Genomic DNA, 17,344 nt, shown 5'->3' with positions numbered 1-17,344 from the left:
GTTCTTTACTGTGAGGCACTGGAATAGGCTGTTCAGTGAAATTGTGGATGCCCCATCCCCAGAACTGCTCAAGGCCAGGCTGGATGGGGCTTTGACCAACTTGGTCTAGTGCAAGATGGATTGCAACCAATGGCAGGGGGGTTGCAACGCAATGATCATGAAGGTCCAAACCATTCTATGATTCTATTTTAGTCCGAGAAGCAGAGAATGCACTTGAAACAAGACAAAGCCCAGATATGGCATCAGTAACAAATTTGGTTTTATTTCATTACAAGGAAACTATTTCAGACTGGGAAGAGCCATTATGTTCTGTACTATTATACATTCTTTTCTTTAGAAGAGTGAAGCTTGATGGCTCTGACTGACAGGCTGTAGTGGTTTAAGCCCAGCCATAACTCAGCCACTCTCTCACTCCCTCCCCCACCCCTTATTACTCCCCCTGCTCCCAGAGGGATGGGGAGGACAATCAAAAGAATGTAACTCTCACGGGTTGAGATAAGCACAGTCCAGTAACTAAGGTATAACACAAACCACTACTGCTAACACCAATAATAATAATGATGAGGGAAATAACAAGGGAAGAGAATATAACCGCTCACCACCCACTGACCAATACCCAGCCTGACCCGAGCAGGGATTAGCCCTTCCAAGTAACTCCCCCCAGTTTATATACTGGTCATGACATGCTGTGGTATGCAATACCCCTCTGGCTAGTTTGGGTCAGGTGTCCTGTCTCTGTTTCCTCTCAAATTCCGCTCCTCCCTGGCAGAGCATGAGACTCAGAAAGTCCTTGGTCAGAGTAAACGTAACTGAGCAACAACTAAAAACATCAGTGTTATCAGCGCTGTTCACAGGCTAAAAGTCAAAACCACAGCACTGCACCAGCTACTAAGAAGGAGAAAAATGACTGCTACTGCTGAACCCAAGACACAGGCACAGAAATTTTTCAGTTTCCTTGTGCAGGTATATGAGCTATTCCTCAGTAAGATCCCAGACTACAGTTTACAAGCTCCATCTTAGAACACAGCATTTCCAAAACAAATTGAAATCAGCAATACCTGGATTGGAAAATGAAGTTGTAACATTATATGTAATCTTCACTCATTTACTAAAACATTTTATTTTTACCCAGGTTAATTACTAGATCACAGTCTGCATCACACCCTCATGCTGTACCACAGTTAAAGTCCCTAGAATAAAAATTCCCTACATTTCCCTACCTTTTTATGCCAAACATGATTCCATAAAGGCTTCCAGTGTATAGGTGTGCTGACTTGAAGACCAAGGGAAAACAGCAGTCCCTTCTTGAGGTTTTCAGACAGCACAGACTGAGGATTTGAGGTTCTTCAAATGACTTGCTGGGAAATAAGGGAAGCTGAATAGGACACAATAAGGATCTTTACAAGGTCTACCAAGAGATAATTTCCCATTTCACAATACCTGGAGTATCTGGATAACCAAGCTGTACTGCAGGTAAAAACACACCTTAGAACAATGCTTCAGTTTGCAGACCTAGTAACACAAGTTCTGGATAAAGACCAGAAAAGTCTTTTGAATAAGGCAGAAAACTACATAGGGAGTCTACCTTCCATGGCACAGATTTTAACATCAGTCCCTCCAGACCTTTTAGAATTTAATAAAAAACAACTTGTACAACCAAACAATGGACAGAACACAATCTTAAGTCTATTCACAAGTCCTCTGAAGATCCCTACCTGTAAGTCTAACCTGTGTTTAGTGGTAGAGTCTTAGAAACTTGTATTGGAGCTAAACTGGAAAAAGGGTGAAAGCGATACACAGTGAAAGTGATGCATGCTGCTTTTGCTCTCTTCTCTCTAGTCTTCCCCCTTCTCCTTCCTCTTTCCACTCCTGAAAAATATAGTTTGGTTGGCTACCTCTAAGCAGAGACAGATTATGCATATAGTGCCCACATGATTTGATTTAATTTCCCCAGTTTTTAAGAAAGGCTATAAACCATTTTTCTTAGTGTTTTATTAAAAGCCCCTTGATTTTAACTCAGCCTGTTGCAATTAATGTAGAACAGTCATAAAGGCTATTTAAAAGACTTGGACACAATTTGTTCTCTTTTCAGGGATGCTGAGGGATATTTTCTTTTTCCAGGTGCAGTTCCACTAAACAAGGTCAGACAAGACACTGCTTCTACCTCTCACAGGCCTTCCTGGTCCTTGCCTTACATTGCTCTTACTTACCTACCACTGGCTGGACACGGTCTGGCTTGAATACAAACTGCACTCCTCTGTGAACCAAATCAACTCTACTCAAGCAGAAAAAAAAAAAAAAAACAGCTACTTTTATGACTGGACAGTGACTTGAATAAAGGTCAACAATCCTGACTTCGAGAAATTCCTAGTACTAACAACTGTACTGTCTTCCGTGTTCTCCCCCATGAGGCGCTCTCTAAGAGACCTTTAACTTACCTTCCAGTTCTCCACCTGCAGGCAGGCAGATGCACACACATTAAACACGTTCTGCTGGGAGAAAACATCAACTTGGTTTCAGGCTCCTCGTCAGTGAAAAGGGATTTCCACCCATTTTAAGAACAGGTGGCGTAGTCTTTTTTTGATTATTTGTTTTTTCCCCTTAACAGGCCGAAGGTAACTACCACATACTACTATGAAAAGAACGACAGAAATAAATAGAGCAAAGACAAAGCAGGCTAAAAGACAAAAGTATTCCAGATCATGCTGTCACTTTAATTAGGTTCCACTGTTTTCGAATGGTCTCTAGTTGATTAAAAACTGTGCTGCGCTTTTCAGGAGCTATCAGCTAACGAAAGCGAGAGTTAGGAGGAGACAGCACAGCGCTTACGAGCCCGAGTGCTGAGCATGCTCCCTACAGCGCCAGCAGGAGCACACCGCCCCCTGCTGGACCGCCCCAGCGCCTGGCCCAGCGACGCGGGAGGATGAGGCCCTGGACACCTTCAATGTGGGCTCAGCTGCTGCAGAGAAAACAGCGGGGTTGCATCAGCAGTGAGCGACCACGCCGTTTTGGCCAGCGCTTCTTGTAAAAGGGGAGCTTCCCACGAACCTGCCATCCGCGTTTCCTCGCTGCTCTGCCAGGTACCATCATAACTGGTGCCCCAGAGCAAGGCTTCCCAAGCAGCACTCCGAGTTCACTTACTACATGGAGTGTCTCCAAACCTTAGCAGGACAAAGAGCAGGCAAGACCATTTGCCGCATTTCGTGTTTGTAGGGATGGCTTTTGACCTCAGCTTTGCACAGGCAAAAAATCTTTGTCACGGCATAGAAGCAGCTCCTCTCTGCTGACTTTCACAAAGAACAAATACCTCAACAGGTTTCTGCCCTGTTTTTTTTTTTTTTTTAATTGCTCTGATACCTTTTTTATATTCATTTTTATGCTACATAACTTTATAAGATTGTAAAGAAAGCCTTGAAGAAGCACTCTTCATTGGACAACCATCAACTCGTGTTACTCAGCAGTGCCAAACAGCAGATGTTACCAGCACACACTGCAATCCAAATGTCATTTACCTCTGTGTTGTGCAATAAATAAGTCTGAATGAGGTACAGCAGTCAGCAACACAACCACTCTCCTGGGTTTTAGTGGACCAAGTACCATTGCTCAGAAAACCACAGCATCCTGCCATGCAGGAAGGGTACGCAGATTGTAAAAAAAAAAAAAAAAAAAAAAAAAAAACCACCACCACCACCAAAAAAAAAAAAAAAATCCCAAACAGAAAACAAATAGACAAATAAAAACTTCAAAACCAGTTCTCATTGGTGTACTGTTTCCTCTGCAAATACCACGTCAAAGTCAGTATCTTTTATCCTAATCTTCAAGGTTCTCCAGTCAAATATTCCCAGAAAAGCACATCTCCATCCACAAAGCCAACACTGCTATTTGCTGCATTTATCAGTAATGTGGAAAGAAACTATTAGCCTCAACAAGCAGAGCTTGTAAGATCGGGTGGTGGGGTCTCTCAGAAAGCCGGCAAAAATCGTTGAGCGTGTTACTGGAGATGAGTGTTCTGAAAGCTGCAAGGTTTGAAGCCAGAGAGGAAAATGCTCTTGGTTAATCTTCGTCCAGAGCAACAGGTAAAAATAGCACAGAATAAGAAAGGAAGGAAAAGAGGGGATAAGAGGGAGAGAGAGACAGAAAAAAAAAAAACAAAAAACCACCCAGTCAAAAAAAAAACTCCCAGAGAGCAAGTAAGAATAAAATAAAATAAAAAAAAATTTAAAAAAAAAATAGGCAAGGAATGGGAAAATTACTACTTCAAGAGAAACAGGAAAAGTAGAATGATGCCCTAACTTGCTTCTTAAGATCATGCAGCAAAGGGAAATAATCTGGTACAGACTAAGTACTAGAGGTGGCTTTGATTGAGAGTAATGGAGTATCCACTGACACTGGATTATGAGAGGTTCAACATTACAACAAGCAAAATTAGTTATTTTGCCTAAATGAGTAGTGTAGTCTTCAACAAGTCAAGCATATATATGTTATTATTTAACTAGTGTAGCAGACCAAAAATTGGCTTTGACCCTATTTCAGTGTTGCGTTATATTTTATGAATCATAAGCAACTTCTTAAAAAAATTAAAAATCTATTGTCGCATTTCATAATTTTTCCTTGTATTCACACAACTACATTCTCTAGGTTATAAACTCCAGAATGTAGGCAGATCATGATTTTTTAAACACTTCAATAATCTGAGTAAGACCCAGCCACAGAGTATAAAACACGTCTGCAGAGACTGCCAACTGTAAGAATTAGCAATCTGTTTACAGCATACCGAATTCAAATCTATATTCTATAGGCTACAGAAAACAATAGTCATCTTTCACCTGAAACAGGCATGTTTTTTAATTGCTCATAAAAGCAGATTTCCATATTTCAGATGGCAAATAACATGAAATACTAGTATTCACCAGCAGGTAAAATTAACTGGAGTCACTGCTCAGCTCCCAGAAAAACCCATGATAATAGCACAAATTTCTTTTTCTCCCTTTTTTTTTTTTTAACAAACAAACAACAAAAAAAAACCAACGCCACCACCACCACCACCACCCCCCCCCCCAAAAAAAAAAAAAAAAGCAAACACTGCGTCCATAGGAAACTGGTTTATTTTAAGGGACTCTTTGCCTGCCAGAGATGTTCAATTTCCTGCATTTCAGCAAAAACAGATACTTGCTTTAGTCAGATGAGAAGAAAATCTTGTATTTTATACTGTGGTACTAGTTGAAATAATTCACTGCCCAAGAACACTTCTATTAACCCCCTGGACAGAAAACAGCATGAAAGCCCAAGAATAAAACAAACTGAACAGCTTTCTGGCCTCCAGACCAATTCTTAGTTTTTAACTACTACACTTCAACATCATCAACCACTGGCTATGAAACACTGTTATATACCAGCATCTGATGCCAGCAGAATTTCTACTGAAGTCATTATTAGAAATTGGCATATTGATAATTTTATTAAATTATAAAATCATTTGCTTTTCAAAGATTATAAATGTGCATTAGCTCTAAACCTGACTGTTAAGTGACCAAGTGCCATTTAATAATTGCACAGATGTTCCTTTTTACTTCTGCTTACTTACAAAAGGGGCTATCCAGGATGAACATCCACAGGCCTATGCTTAGAAAAATCACATCTGCATATTTCCTGGGGACAAGAGGGACAAAGAATATTTTATAGCAGCTTTCCAATACCTAAAAGGTGTCTACATGAAATCTGGAGATGGACTTTTTACAGGGGTATGCATTCATAGGACTAGGGGGAATGGCTTTAAGCTGAAAGCGATTTAGATTAGATTTTAGGACAAAAAACTTTATTATGAGGGTGGTGAGACACCGGAACAGGTTGCTCAGAGAAGTAGCGGATGCCCCATCCCTGGCAGTGTTCAAGGCCAGGCTGGATGGGGCTTTGAGCAACCTGATCTAGTGGAAGGTATCCCTGCCCATGGAAAGAGGTAGGTTCCAACCAAAACCATTCTATTTTTTTCCTTGTTCCAGTTAAAAGAGGAAGTTAGTAACAAACCAGTACAATTCTTTCACTTTTATATCCCATTTTATGTTGAAACCAGCTGTGCATTTTTAAACATTCACAACCATATGAGGTTTGGTTTTCCAAGGCAGTAAGACAATTTCAGTTTATGTTTTATTTTCTAATTTGATCATCCATCCTGGCAGCATAATTTTACTTGAAGCTATAAACATTAGAAACTACTACTCAGGAGAAATATATATAGGTGCTGAAGTTACAAACTGCAATAGGAATAAGCAGCTCAAAAGGAGAAAAATGAAAACCCTTGTTTTGTGAATGAAGAATCACATGCAGACTGAAAGAAATTCACATTCTTGGCATAATGTTAAGTCCATGAAGTAATCAAGATCCAATGCAACTAATTTTAATTAGTACCTCAAAGTATTTTTAAAACTCTGTCTATCCCCACTAATACATGAACTGTTATTGTCTCTTGTACAAATGAATAAGACTGAGACTTTAGATATAGTTAGGGAGAGACAAGATACATAAGTCCTACTATGATCAACTTTTTGTTTCTTCATCTAAATAAAATATTTCACCTGAAAGCAATATTTTTACAGTGTCCTGGGTTCAGCAGTAGCAGTCATTTTTCTCCTTCTTGGTAGCTGGTGCACTGCTGTGTTTTGACTTTCGGCCTGGGAACAGAGCTGAAAGTCAAAACACAGCAGTGCACCAGCTACCAAGGAGAAAATTGACTGCTACTGCTGAACCCAGGACATTATAAAACCATAGAAGTCTAGAAGCAGACATGGTCTTTCTTCTCTTGAAGTTCTACATAAAAGAAGGAAGCTAGGCTTCCTACAATTTTGAAGATTTCAAATTTCTTATGAGAGCTAGCAGGAAGATAAAAGATGATCTTAAACATTGATGATTAATGTGTCAGTCTGAACTGTCATCATGTATTTCTTTCTTGCCTTTTACTTCAATAATTTAGAATCACATTCTTTAGTAGTTTAGCACTACACTTAAATGAAGAACTTACGGTGGCTACATGAAGGAAATTACTATAGATACATAATGCTATATCAAAATCAACCTGTTATCAACTCCTCTAGGTTTGCCAGACAGCAATCTAGGATATGCTTATACAAAACTGAAACTATCCAGAAGAAATTAAACACACATGTACAGTAAGTAGCTTGTGTCAAGTTCTGACCAAATTTTGCCTTTTCCTTCCCCAGTTGGTTAAGATATATATAAAAAAGTACACCACAGATCAAAACAGTGATACCATAAGACTTATTTGTCTTTATCATTATAAATCTGAGACACTGCAGCAGTTATCAAAAGCAGAGTTCATTGATTAGAGCTTGAAAATATACAGTTGTTTCCAACATCTTTAAAGTCAAAATGGTACAATACTTCTATCTACCACAGTACTTCTGCTGCACTTTCTTAACAGTACGCTTGATGTTTCAGTAAATTCTGAATAGTCACACTGCCTTCAAATCTGACCTCATCTTTCTGTTTTATGTATGTCCAAACAAAATCTTGGCCCCACTGAAATCAGTGATAAAACCTTTTCTTGATACTATGAAAGGCAGGATTCATTACCTCTGAATCTTACTACTATAAAGTTCTCTAAAAGGCAGGGGTTTAAAATGCATTGCTTCTATAAAAACAGTTACACTACTCTTTATGTAGATGCCATAATTTTCCAAATTTGAAAACAAGATCTCAGTTCTGGAAGTTGGTCCCATTCCAGTTACATCTACTATGTTGCTTTCCTGAAAGCCACTGATTTAGCCTTCTGATATGAGTAAGCAAGCATGAAGAAACTATACCTGCACCTGACAATAAATATGATAATCCTGTTTCAGTAAAAACTGAAGGGTTTGACTGGCACCATGGAGAGGGTGGGGATAGAAGAAAAAGATAGAAAGAAATGTGAATTAAGTGGAATTGTTTTTAATCTTCCATTTTCTGCATATGAAGGATTAATACTCAGAACATCTTACTACAGACAAGTGTGCAAATGCCAACTTTTTTTAATTCTTCAAAAGAACTGTCATAGTCTGATGTTATGTTACTGTTGACTAAGTCACCATCCCTGACTTAAAAGCTGTCAGCTTTTAACTTGTAGTCAAGAGATAATGATAAGAGAAGGAGAAAGAAAAGCAGAGAGAATCCCTGCCACAGAGAGGCTACAATAAGGTAGAAAAAGCATGGGAAAAGAAGAGGTCTAGCAGCAAATAATCAGCTATACACCTGGTCCCTGAAAGGTTAGTCAAGGACCAAAGAAGAAGATGAGCGACTGAAGCAGGGCTACTGCAAAAATGAAGTTCCAGCACAGAAAACCCTGACTCCAGGCAATTTCCAGTTTCTTTCTCCCAAAGTGGCAAGATCTGTCTCCACATGTGCTGTAGCAGCAGCATGCAGCACCATTGCATGGTCCCTGCCCATAGCCAACTGCCCCCTCACACATCCCCATTCCATTGCATACCCCAGATTTCCATAATCTGCATGCCCATCAGCACTGTGCTTGGAGTTGTGCAATCCCCCTGCATCTGGGCCCAGCCAGGGCTGAGCATGGCAGGAAGACTTTCCTAATCAAAGGAAATACTTTTGTGTCTTGAAGCTGGCAGATGAGGGCCTTAGCAGTGCTACAACATCTGACCGCTGGAGACAAGGACCAGTGGGAATCCTGTGCAAGTACATTTCTCATTTTCTGATATTAAAACACATGCAGGTTTAGCCTTTACAAACACATATAAAGAAGCACTCAGAAACCACCTTGCATAAGTGAGTGCATGTTAAAAGTAAGATTTCAAACACACACAAGTGCCTCTGCAGCATTTTTGGTAATGGAAAGACCTTTTCTCCCAAGCCTCACATTAGTATGGAGCAAACGCTATCCCAAGCCTATGTCAGCCATGGCCTCACACAGCACCATGAGGGGAACCATGGTGACTACCTGTAAGGGCACAGCTAACCCTGCTCTCCCCCACCACAGAGGAGGCTTTGCTTTTGGAGGCATATGGAGGAGTTCATCCCCAGTTGTTTACTCACCATTATTTCTCTCTCCCTTCCAATTGCTAGGACTCACTTCGCCTCACCAAGTACCCTTATGTCTCATCCTGTCTCAAGGCATCTTAAGCCTTGTTTTCTTGCAAACCCAGGCTGCAAGAAAAAAGTTCATTGCAAACATTAAGAGCTTGCAGCATGAATGAGGATAAATTTAAACCAACACAAAATAGCTGTAGTAGAGCTGGCAATATAATCTGTGTTCCTACCAGCAAAAAGCTACTGAAAATAAGTAGAAAAGTTGTCTATCATATCTAACCTGAAATTACTCCTGGTTTCTGCAATTCTCTAAAACTATAAAAAAAAAAAAAAAAAGAGTGCCTAGTTGTTATAAAACATAAGCAACTCACACAGCTTCTGACTGAACACAACGCTTTTATGATATCCTTATTCAAATTAGTGGGAAGATACTCAGAAAAACAGAAAGAATCCTATTTCACAGGATTTAATTCAATGCTAAATATGAGATGAGACTAGGTCAAGCTTGATTATAAGTGTATGAAATAAACCATTTGATAGAAAACATGAGTTGCTACCTGTGAAATAAGAGGTGCTGGTGTGAGTGAATGATGGCACAGTATCTCTCTTTCTCCTTATCTCTCTGAAGAAAGCTGAGCAGGAGCAAAGGAAGGAAGCAAGCAAGAGGGAGAACACAATGTACTTTTAAATCAATAGGTCTGCTGAGTACATGTTTTATAACATCCAGGAGAGTTAGAAATGTTAATTCTTGGGTTTATCATCTTACGGTTTTGCATTTGACATTTAATTATGCAAGATGCCATAATGGGCCACTGCAGAAGACATGGTAACAAGGAGATAATGATTTCAAGCAGACTCTTGATAGTTTAATCATCAGCCTTGGTTGTAGAGACCCATACAGAGACATGAGTTAATGCTATACAACCCAAGCATTTGTCATGACATTAGTATGTAGTTCCTTTCTCAAAAAGGCTTATACCTACCATTTGTAACAACTTGTTCCTTTACAGATGTGCAAGAGCATAATGCTCTCTGCAAACCTCTATTCTAGTCTAAAAAAAAAAAATAATTATCTGGTTTGGTCTATAATAACAGAAGTATCACATAATTACTTTTGCCAGCTCTTTGCTTTTTCAGATTTGAAGGAATTCTACTAAGCCAACTGGAACTTCACAGTACCCGAAGAAGGAAACTGAATCAGCCTCAACATTTTTTTGGTTCTAAACTTAACTAGCATCAATATGCTAAATTACATTTTTGCAGTAGGCTAGAAATGCCACAAGCATTTCTGGGGAAAAAAAAAAAAAAAAGAATCAGAAAAGAAGGAAAATAAGTTGTTTTCCATCAGGAGTTGCTGGTCCATTATGATTCTGATTAGAAAAGCACTCAGACTTTTTAAAGCATCATTTTAAATGCTCTTTATTGTAGCTAACAATATTAAAAAAATATAATAGTACAGGTAATCTTACCTCTCTTTCAATGCTGGGACCCTGAATTTGCAAAGCAGCAAACAGGCTTCTGATTGGCACACTGTGCAGAGGCTACCTATAGAAAGGGTTATCTCACATTGGCCATTTGAGCCAACTCATTGCTGCTGTTAAACAGGAAAAATATTCACAGGGGAACTTCTGCCATATTTTTAGATAAAGACAAGGCCACGCAGATGATGCAATCACCGGTACCAAGCTGGAGCTGCCCTATAGCCTCCTCTGTTACAATGAGCTGGCTGAGGCTGTTCCCTGGCCACAGGGCAAGTGCAGCGTACCCCCAACCTGACAGCCAGGAGGGAAATGCAGCACAGCACCTTCTCAGATTCAACACTACCTGGGCCTGAAGCTCCACAATGTGCAATGATCTTATGGTCAGGATCACAGCAGGAGGGTGACATTACCAAGGCTAACTGTCTGTTGCCAGTAAATATCTGGGGAGGGATTCAGATGACTTAAATTCAGGTGTTTAAAATTCCCATTACAGTCAATAATGATCTAATCAATGATACAGCCAATAGGTTCCAGCAAACAATTGACTTTACCCTAAACACCTAGTCTCTAGTAAATTGAGCTACTCTGAGAGACTGTGAAAGATCTTGTGCTACTCCTGTGAGAAATTAATGGTAGTGGCAGTTGTATACCTACCTGTTCAGTGCTTCAGTGTAAGTGCTCCAGTCTCGAACCTCACCTCAGTGCTAGATTACATAACTCCAGCCTGACAGCCAGTTCAGAGCAGTGAACATCCCATGTTGCTAAAACCTTCTTTTTTAAAACTACCGGTACCTGGAAGTCTGTCACCTTGTACTTCCTCAGGTCCTGCAGAACCTCTGTGTTCAAAATCTACCCCATACAAGTTACTAAGGGCAAGTAGGACTCTCTGATTTGGTCTGATCTTATTTGCAAATGTTGAACTCTGTGATAGATATTCCATTTCCCAAAATGAATTCCAATCAATCCTAATGCTGTAACTACCAACAGACATCAACAACACTGCCAAGGTGGCAGTGCCTTCAGCTAAAATAGCTTATTAAAAGCTATTGATTTTAGCCACAACAGAGACTGTATACATCTAATGACTGCATGAACTAAGTGTAATGACTGAAAGTTCTTTCAAGTATTTTCTTCTTTTGACACCTTTCAGTAAGCAGTTCTCAGCAAGAATGGAGAAAAATAACCATCTGCCTGAGTTCTACACGGAATTCTTTGCTAGCTGTAAACTGACAGTTAACACAAGGTAGAAAAACACATGATCCCTGCCAGACAGCAGGCTAATAGTATTATAGGATCACTAGTGAAAAAAAAAAAAAAAAAAACCAAATCCAACCAACCAACATTCTCAGTAAGAAATTAATATAAAATTTTATTTGTTGACTCCCACCAGAGGTCAGTCACATCACAGGAATAAAATGAAAGTACCAAAATTCACTGATTCTACATAAGAAGGAAATTGAATCTCCCATTTTTTACTCAATTTAAACTTCTATTTCTACTTGTTTTATTGTATCATTCATAGTTGGGATAAATATATCCTACTCCAATTGCATGAGTGCAGGAGAAAATGCAGAGCCCTGTAAGAAAAAGAAACAAGCTAGTTGGGCAAACTTCAGCGTATGTTTCATGGCAAAAGAAAAAACAAGAAATGATCCTGTAAAAACCTAAGGCATTGGTAACTGTAATGCTCTAGATAAGACTATGCACAATGGATGTGGGTGGCAATAAGCTAATATATTTCACCATGATAACTGCATTTCTTAAACTCAAAGTCATAGAAAAGTTAGTGGGATTTGTTCTAGTAATGTGGTAAGAGCTAGACACCTTGCTTAAAGGAGTTATGTATGCCTAGATTAATCAAGTCTCATGGTAGTTAGTAAAAATTGTATTACTTTTCCGACTAAGATAAACCACAACATAGCAGAGATTACAGTGCTAAATATAATCTCAGAATCCAAAGAAATTACAACTTTATATGCTCAAGTGTGAGTAGCCCCATTTAATAAAAGGCTTCTATCCATAACATGTAAAAGAGTAAGTATTAAAACATTTTTCTGTAATACATATCTAACTTTTTTTTAAGCCTACTCAGCACTTTTTAGACCACATCTGTAATACTGTATTCGGTTTTGGGCCCCCCAGCACTAGAGAGATGTCAACAAAATGAAGTAAATTCGGTAGAGGACAACCAAGGTAAAGCCATGAGCAACCTGGTTTGAACTTAGTGCTCACCCTACTTTGAACAGGAGGTTTGACTAGATTGTCTCAGAAGGCCCTTTATAATCCAGATCATCCTCTTGTACTGTATTATGATGCTATGACCCACAGACCATCTCTTTCCCAGGAATAAGCTTTAGTCAGTTCCAGTCACCTTATCTCAGAAGAATTAAGAACTAGAAAAGATAAAGGCAACAAAGATGGCAACTTGAATTTTTAGATTAGATCTCACCTAAGAGTCAAAATAGGGTAGATCTCTTCAGCCTGTGAAAGGGATGGCTGGAAAGAGATAAAGCAGAGAAACTGACAATTATTATTTGCTACCTGTCATTAGAAAGAGAACGCATGGATTACCAGATGGGTGTTTTAAAGATAACAAATGCAGACATTTTTCTGCAGGACTTTCAAAATAGAATTCAGGGTGGTAGGACATTTTGGAGATCAAAAGTTTAGGGGGATAGATAAATGCCAGGGGTACATATCCATGATCTGAATGTAATATTTAGTACAAGAATCTCATAGTTTATAATTACCAAAAGTTATAATATCAAAAGGGAAATATTTTTCTCCTTCATATTCTTTGCACCTGCATTCACTAGAAGCCTTTTTTTGGAGATGGAATATAATATTTATGGGACCTTCTGTATGACCACGTCCCTAATTCATGATTTTCAAAAGGCGTAACATAAAGAGAGAAAGGCTGTACAGCTTTGTTGCTTTACTCTCTTGGAGCCCACTTCCTGTGTGGCTGGACATGGAACATAGTGCTTGAGACATTTGGTTTGACCAAGGATGATTGTTACTGCCTTCAAGAAGATCGTGCAGGTTAAAGTTAGCATAGGCTTCTAAGGAAGGAAGCAAATTCAGCAAAAAATCTCTCTAGGAGGTGATGCGTGCTGGAGCTGTACCCTTTCCACCCAGTAAATCACATGCAAAGGGATGCCCTAGCCACCTCTTCTCAGTTCCTTTTACTAAAGAAGCAGCTATGACAAGGCCAGGAATTACACTGTAGGACACATCTCCTCAAGAAATAGATTCTCCTTGTCCAGAAAACAAAGGACATTTTTACTTATTTGAGCACACAGAAATAACAGCAAGGGAAGGCTGAGTTAGCTTTAATGCAAGAAATCAAGAACTGTCTTTGGAGTTGTAGTTCCACAACTCATAGGCTACCTCCCCACTATTGGCATTGCATTGACACAAACACAGCAATGACAATGTGGTGAGTTTGAATAGGGAAATTGTTCGGTCTGAGAAAGAAGGGAAAAGCAGTTGTTCAGTAAACAAACTCCATTGCTGCAAGTCACCATCCAGCTGCACAAACTACTGGAGAGGGGGAAAAAGTAAAAGCAAAAAGCCAAGCAGATGTCCAGTAAAATGTTTGTGGACCTGATGACTCCAGGTGAGACTTGGATCCAGTGGAATGCATTTTGTGATTCATATCTGATGAGATCGGTCAGCGTGTAGTGCAACAACTTGCCGTTCTTTTTAGTCCTTCAGCACAGAGCAATGGTCTCTACAATCGAGCCGCCGGTACAGATAAATGGCTCAAAATCCATGTCATAATAAAATGCTTAGCTCAACAGCAGCGTCCTCCGGTTCTCTGAAGCCGGAGATCCTCGGACAGCTTAAAATCTGCCCTACCCTCCAGCCCCCGGTTCCTGATCCCCTCAGGCGGATTGCTGCCCCTGGAGAACCTCCCCTCTCCCCACTAAAGTCCCAGCCGCAACCCGCACGGAAGAGAGGAGCCGGGGTCGGGGTTCGCCTCCCCAGAGCCTTCCGGGCACCTCTGTCGTTAACGGCTGCGGCTCGAGCTGCCGCTGGGGCTTCCCCGGGGCGCAGCTCCCCAGAGGGCGGCGAGGCAACCCGCACCCGCCCGCAGCTCCTCAGGTACGGCTCGCTTCGGCCTCCCCGTTGCTAAGTAACGCGGGAGCCGCTTCCGCCCGCCGGCGTCTCCCTCCAATGAGCTCACGGTGGGGTGGCCCCCCCTAGTCGCCCTGGAGACGGGGTTGGATCCCCTCAGCGCGGTGGTGGATGTGCTGTCGGCTCTGCGGCAGACAGGTGAGGGACGGTGGCTGCTGCCGCCGCCGGCTGGGAGCGGGCCCTAGCCCGGTGTCAGGGAAGGATGTGTGCGGTACGGCGCTTCTTGTCCCTCTGCGTGGCATTGGGGGTGTGGGCCGGTCGGGCGGTTGAGCCCGGTGTGGGCCTGGTTGTCCCGTGGTCAGTGGTTCTGTGGGGGTCAGCCGGGCAGCGCCGCCCTAGCGCCCGCCTGCAGCCTGGGGACGGGGCGGCCCTGGGGGTCTTCCGGGATTTTGGGCGGTTTTGTGTGATATACCCAGGAGGGGCCTGCTGATATTGTCGGGCTTTTGCACTGGCTTGGGGGCTGTTCCACTGGCACTGTGTCTCTGCACAAACGTGCTTGTTTGGAAAAATAGAGTAAATGTGGAAGCAGCAATCTTTAGAAGTAATCTGTGTTGAAGACACTTGTCCTCCATAGGGAGGGAGAGCTTTGGGCTTATTTATACTCCAAATGCTTTTCCCAGCTGGGACAAGTGTGAGAGGGGAGAGCAAGAACAAGCTAGAGAATTAAAATAGATGATTCAGGTACAAAAGTAAGCTAAGGCTAAAGCCGCAAAGCTTATGAAGACAAATATAAGACAGCAGACTCCACAAATGAAGAAGTAAGTTTTTTCTGTTAAACAAATTCCGCTGATGTATTAAGAGATGTTGCTTTATGTAGAAGTGGTTAAGCAATTTCAGAAACTATTTTGAAGGCTTGAAAATGGTAGGCATGAAATCAGAGTGAGATCTGTAATTACTCTGAATGCTGTAGTAAGGGTCATAATCTTGGTTGTTAAAGTGTCATTGTGCAGTTTCCTGCTATTGATAGCATTTAGGCAGAATAATTCTGATAATAAAGTTGTATAGTAAACAATCAGGTGTTCTTCAAACTTTAGCAAAGTTTTATTTTGCTTAAGTGATACAAGTAACACATTCTTTCCTGTTGTTTTAAATTAGCTCAGGTTGCTAACCTCTGCACTTCCTAATCTTTTGTAGACCTAAAATAGGGGAAACTCACTTAGGTTGTCTTTGCCCCATTTAAGTCCTGTAATAAGTACAACTTGACTGAATTCATTAGGGCCATTTATTTCTTACCTTGCTGTAGCACAGGCTGGAGAATTTGGTTTTGATGCAGCATGTATATCATTACTAATTTGTATTTTTTTTTCTTAAGAGTTGTTAATTGACTTTATTTCTCAAGTTCCAATTATGGAACATCCCTAGGAAGATACATGATCAAATCCACTGCTATTGTTGGCAGCTGGAGCCTAATCTCCTCCATAAACTGATAAAGCTCAATCTTAAAAGTAGATATGTTGTTGTCCTTGTAGTCTTGTGGGAAGGTTGTTCTAAAGTCTCACCCTGGTGCAGATCTGGTAATGGTGATGGTTTTGCACACGTTTCTAACAGTCTGTTCTATTCACTGTGAGGTGGCCTGGCTATCCTGAATGTCATCTTGTCCTGTTAAATCCATACAGTTTGCTGGGAAAGGGGGAAAATATAAAGGACAATCATTTAAAGCCTTGCTTATGTTTGTGCCCCTAGTAGCTTAAGGAGTGAGGGAAATCTAATTCTGGACTGACCTCAGATGACATAGGATCGCTGAGACGTAGGTTTGCTGTGTCATTATTGTATGATTGCTTCTTGCACAGCCTTTCTTTAAACTTTGTATTTTAGGATTTATTTTGGGTATTCTTCATATTCTTCATATTAGGTAGGCTTCGTATTCTCAATATAAGGGTTCTTAAAGTGATAAGAAATAAACCTGAGGCTTTTAAACTGACTACTTTCGTATTGATGCAATGAATTTGCATAATGCCATACAAAGTATGAAAGTAATGAATTTTTATATTCTTTTAATATAAGGAATGTTTAAAGTATTTTGTGCCTGGTGTGGTTTTTTTGTACGTGTGTGTGTTTTTCTTATGAGGATATTAGTTCCTATAATGAATTTGGTGGATTCAAAATGTGTCAAAAGAGAAAATGCAAAGTTGTAGCTTGCAATCTTTAGCCTATAGTAGTTCAGTAGATATTTTTTAGAGCTATGATGTGACATATGAAATAATGTCTACATGGATTGACAGAGAATGAATTTTGTCATTGAATTGAGTTCAATGAATCTGGAGACAAGCTTAGTGAAACACCATTTTCTATGAAGTATAAATACAATCAATTAATTGAAAACCATTCTTAATTTTGAAGCATATTTAATGCTACTGATTTATGACAAGAATTCATCAAACCTGACTTTAAAGACATTATAGACAAATATATAAGTATTTCTCCATATAAGATATAAGCAGAAATTGTTAACAAATTTATTTGGAAAAATATAATTGCATAATTGATTTGGCACAGTATATTAACTACAGATTATTAAATAATAGTAAATTTGGTGTCAAAAGTGGGAGCTCAAGATAGAGTGGTTTCTTACCTCTCTTTCATTCTTAAAGATCTTTCTTCAGAACTGAAATGCATTGCTGACTTCAGATATTGCCAGGTAACATGGGAGAATGGTATCAGTTTATTCATTCCAATAACATATAGAT

The sequence above is a fragment of the Neopsephotus bourkii genome, unplaced genomic scaffold (assembly GCF_033783945.1).
Source record: "Neopsephotus bourkii isolate Nb327-2 ecotype Australia unplaced genomic scaffold, CSIRO-AGI_Nbou_v1 NB_168, whole genome shotgun sequence".
NCBI classification, from domain to species: domain Eukaryota; kingdom Metazoa; phylum Chordata; class Aves; order Psittaciformes; family Psittacidae; genus Neopsephotus; species Neopsephotus bourkii.
Note: the sequence above shows the minus strand (reverse complement) of the source record.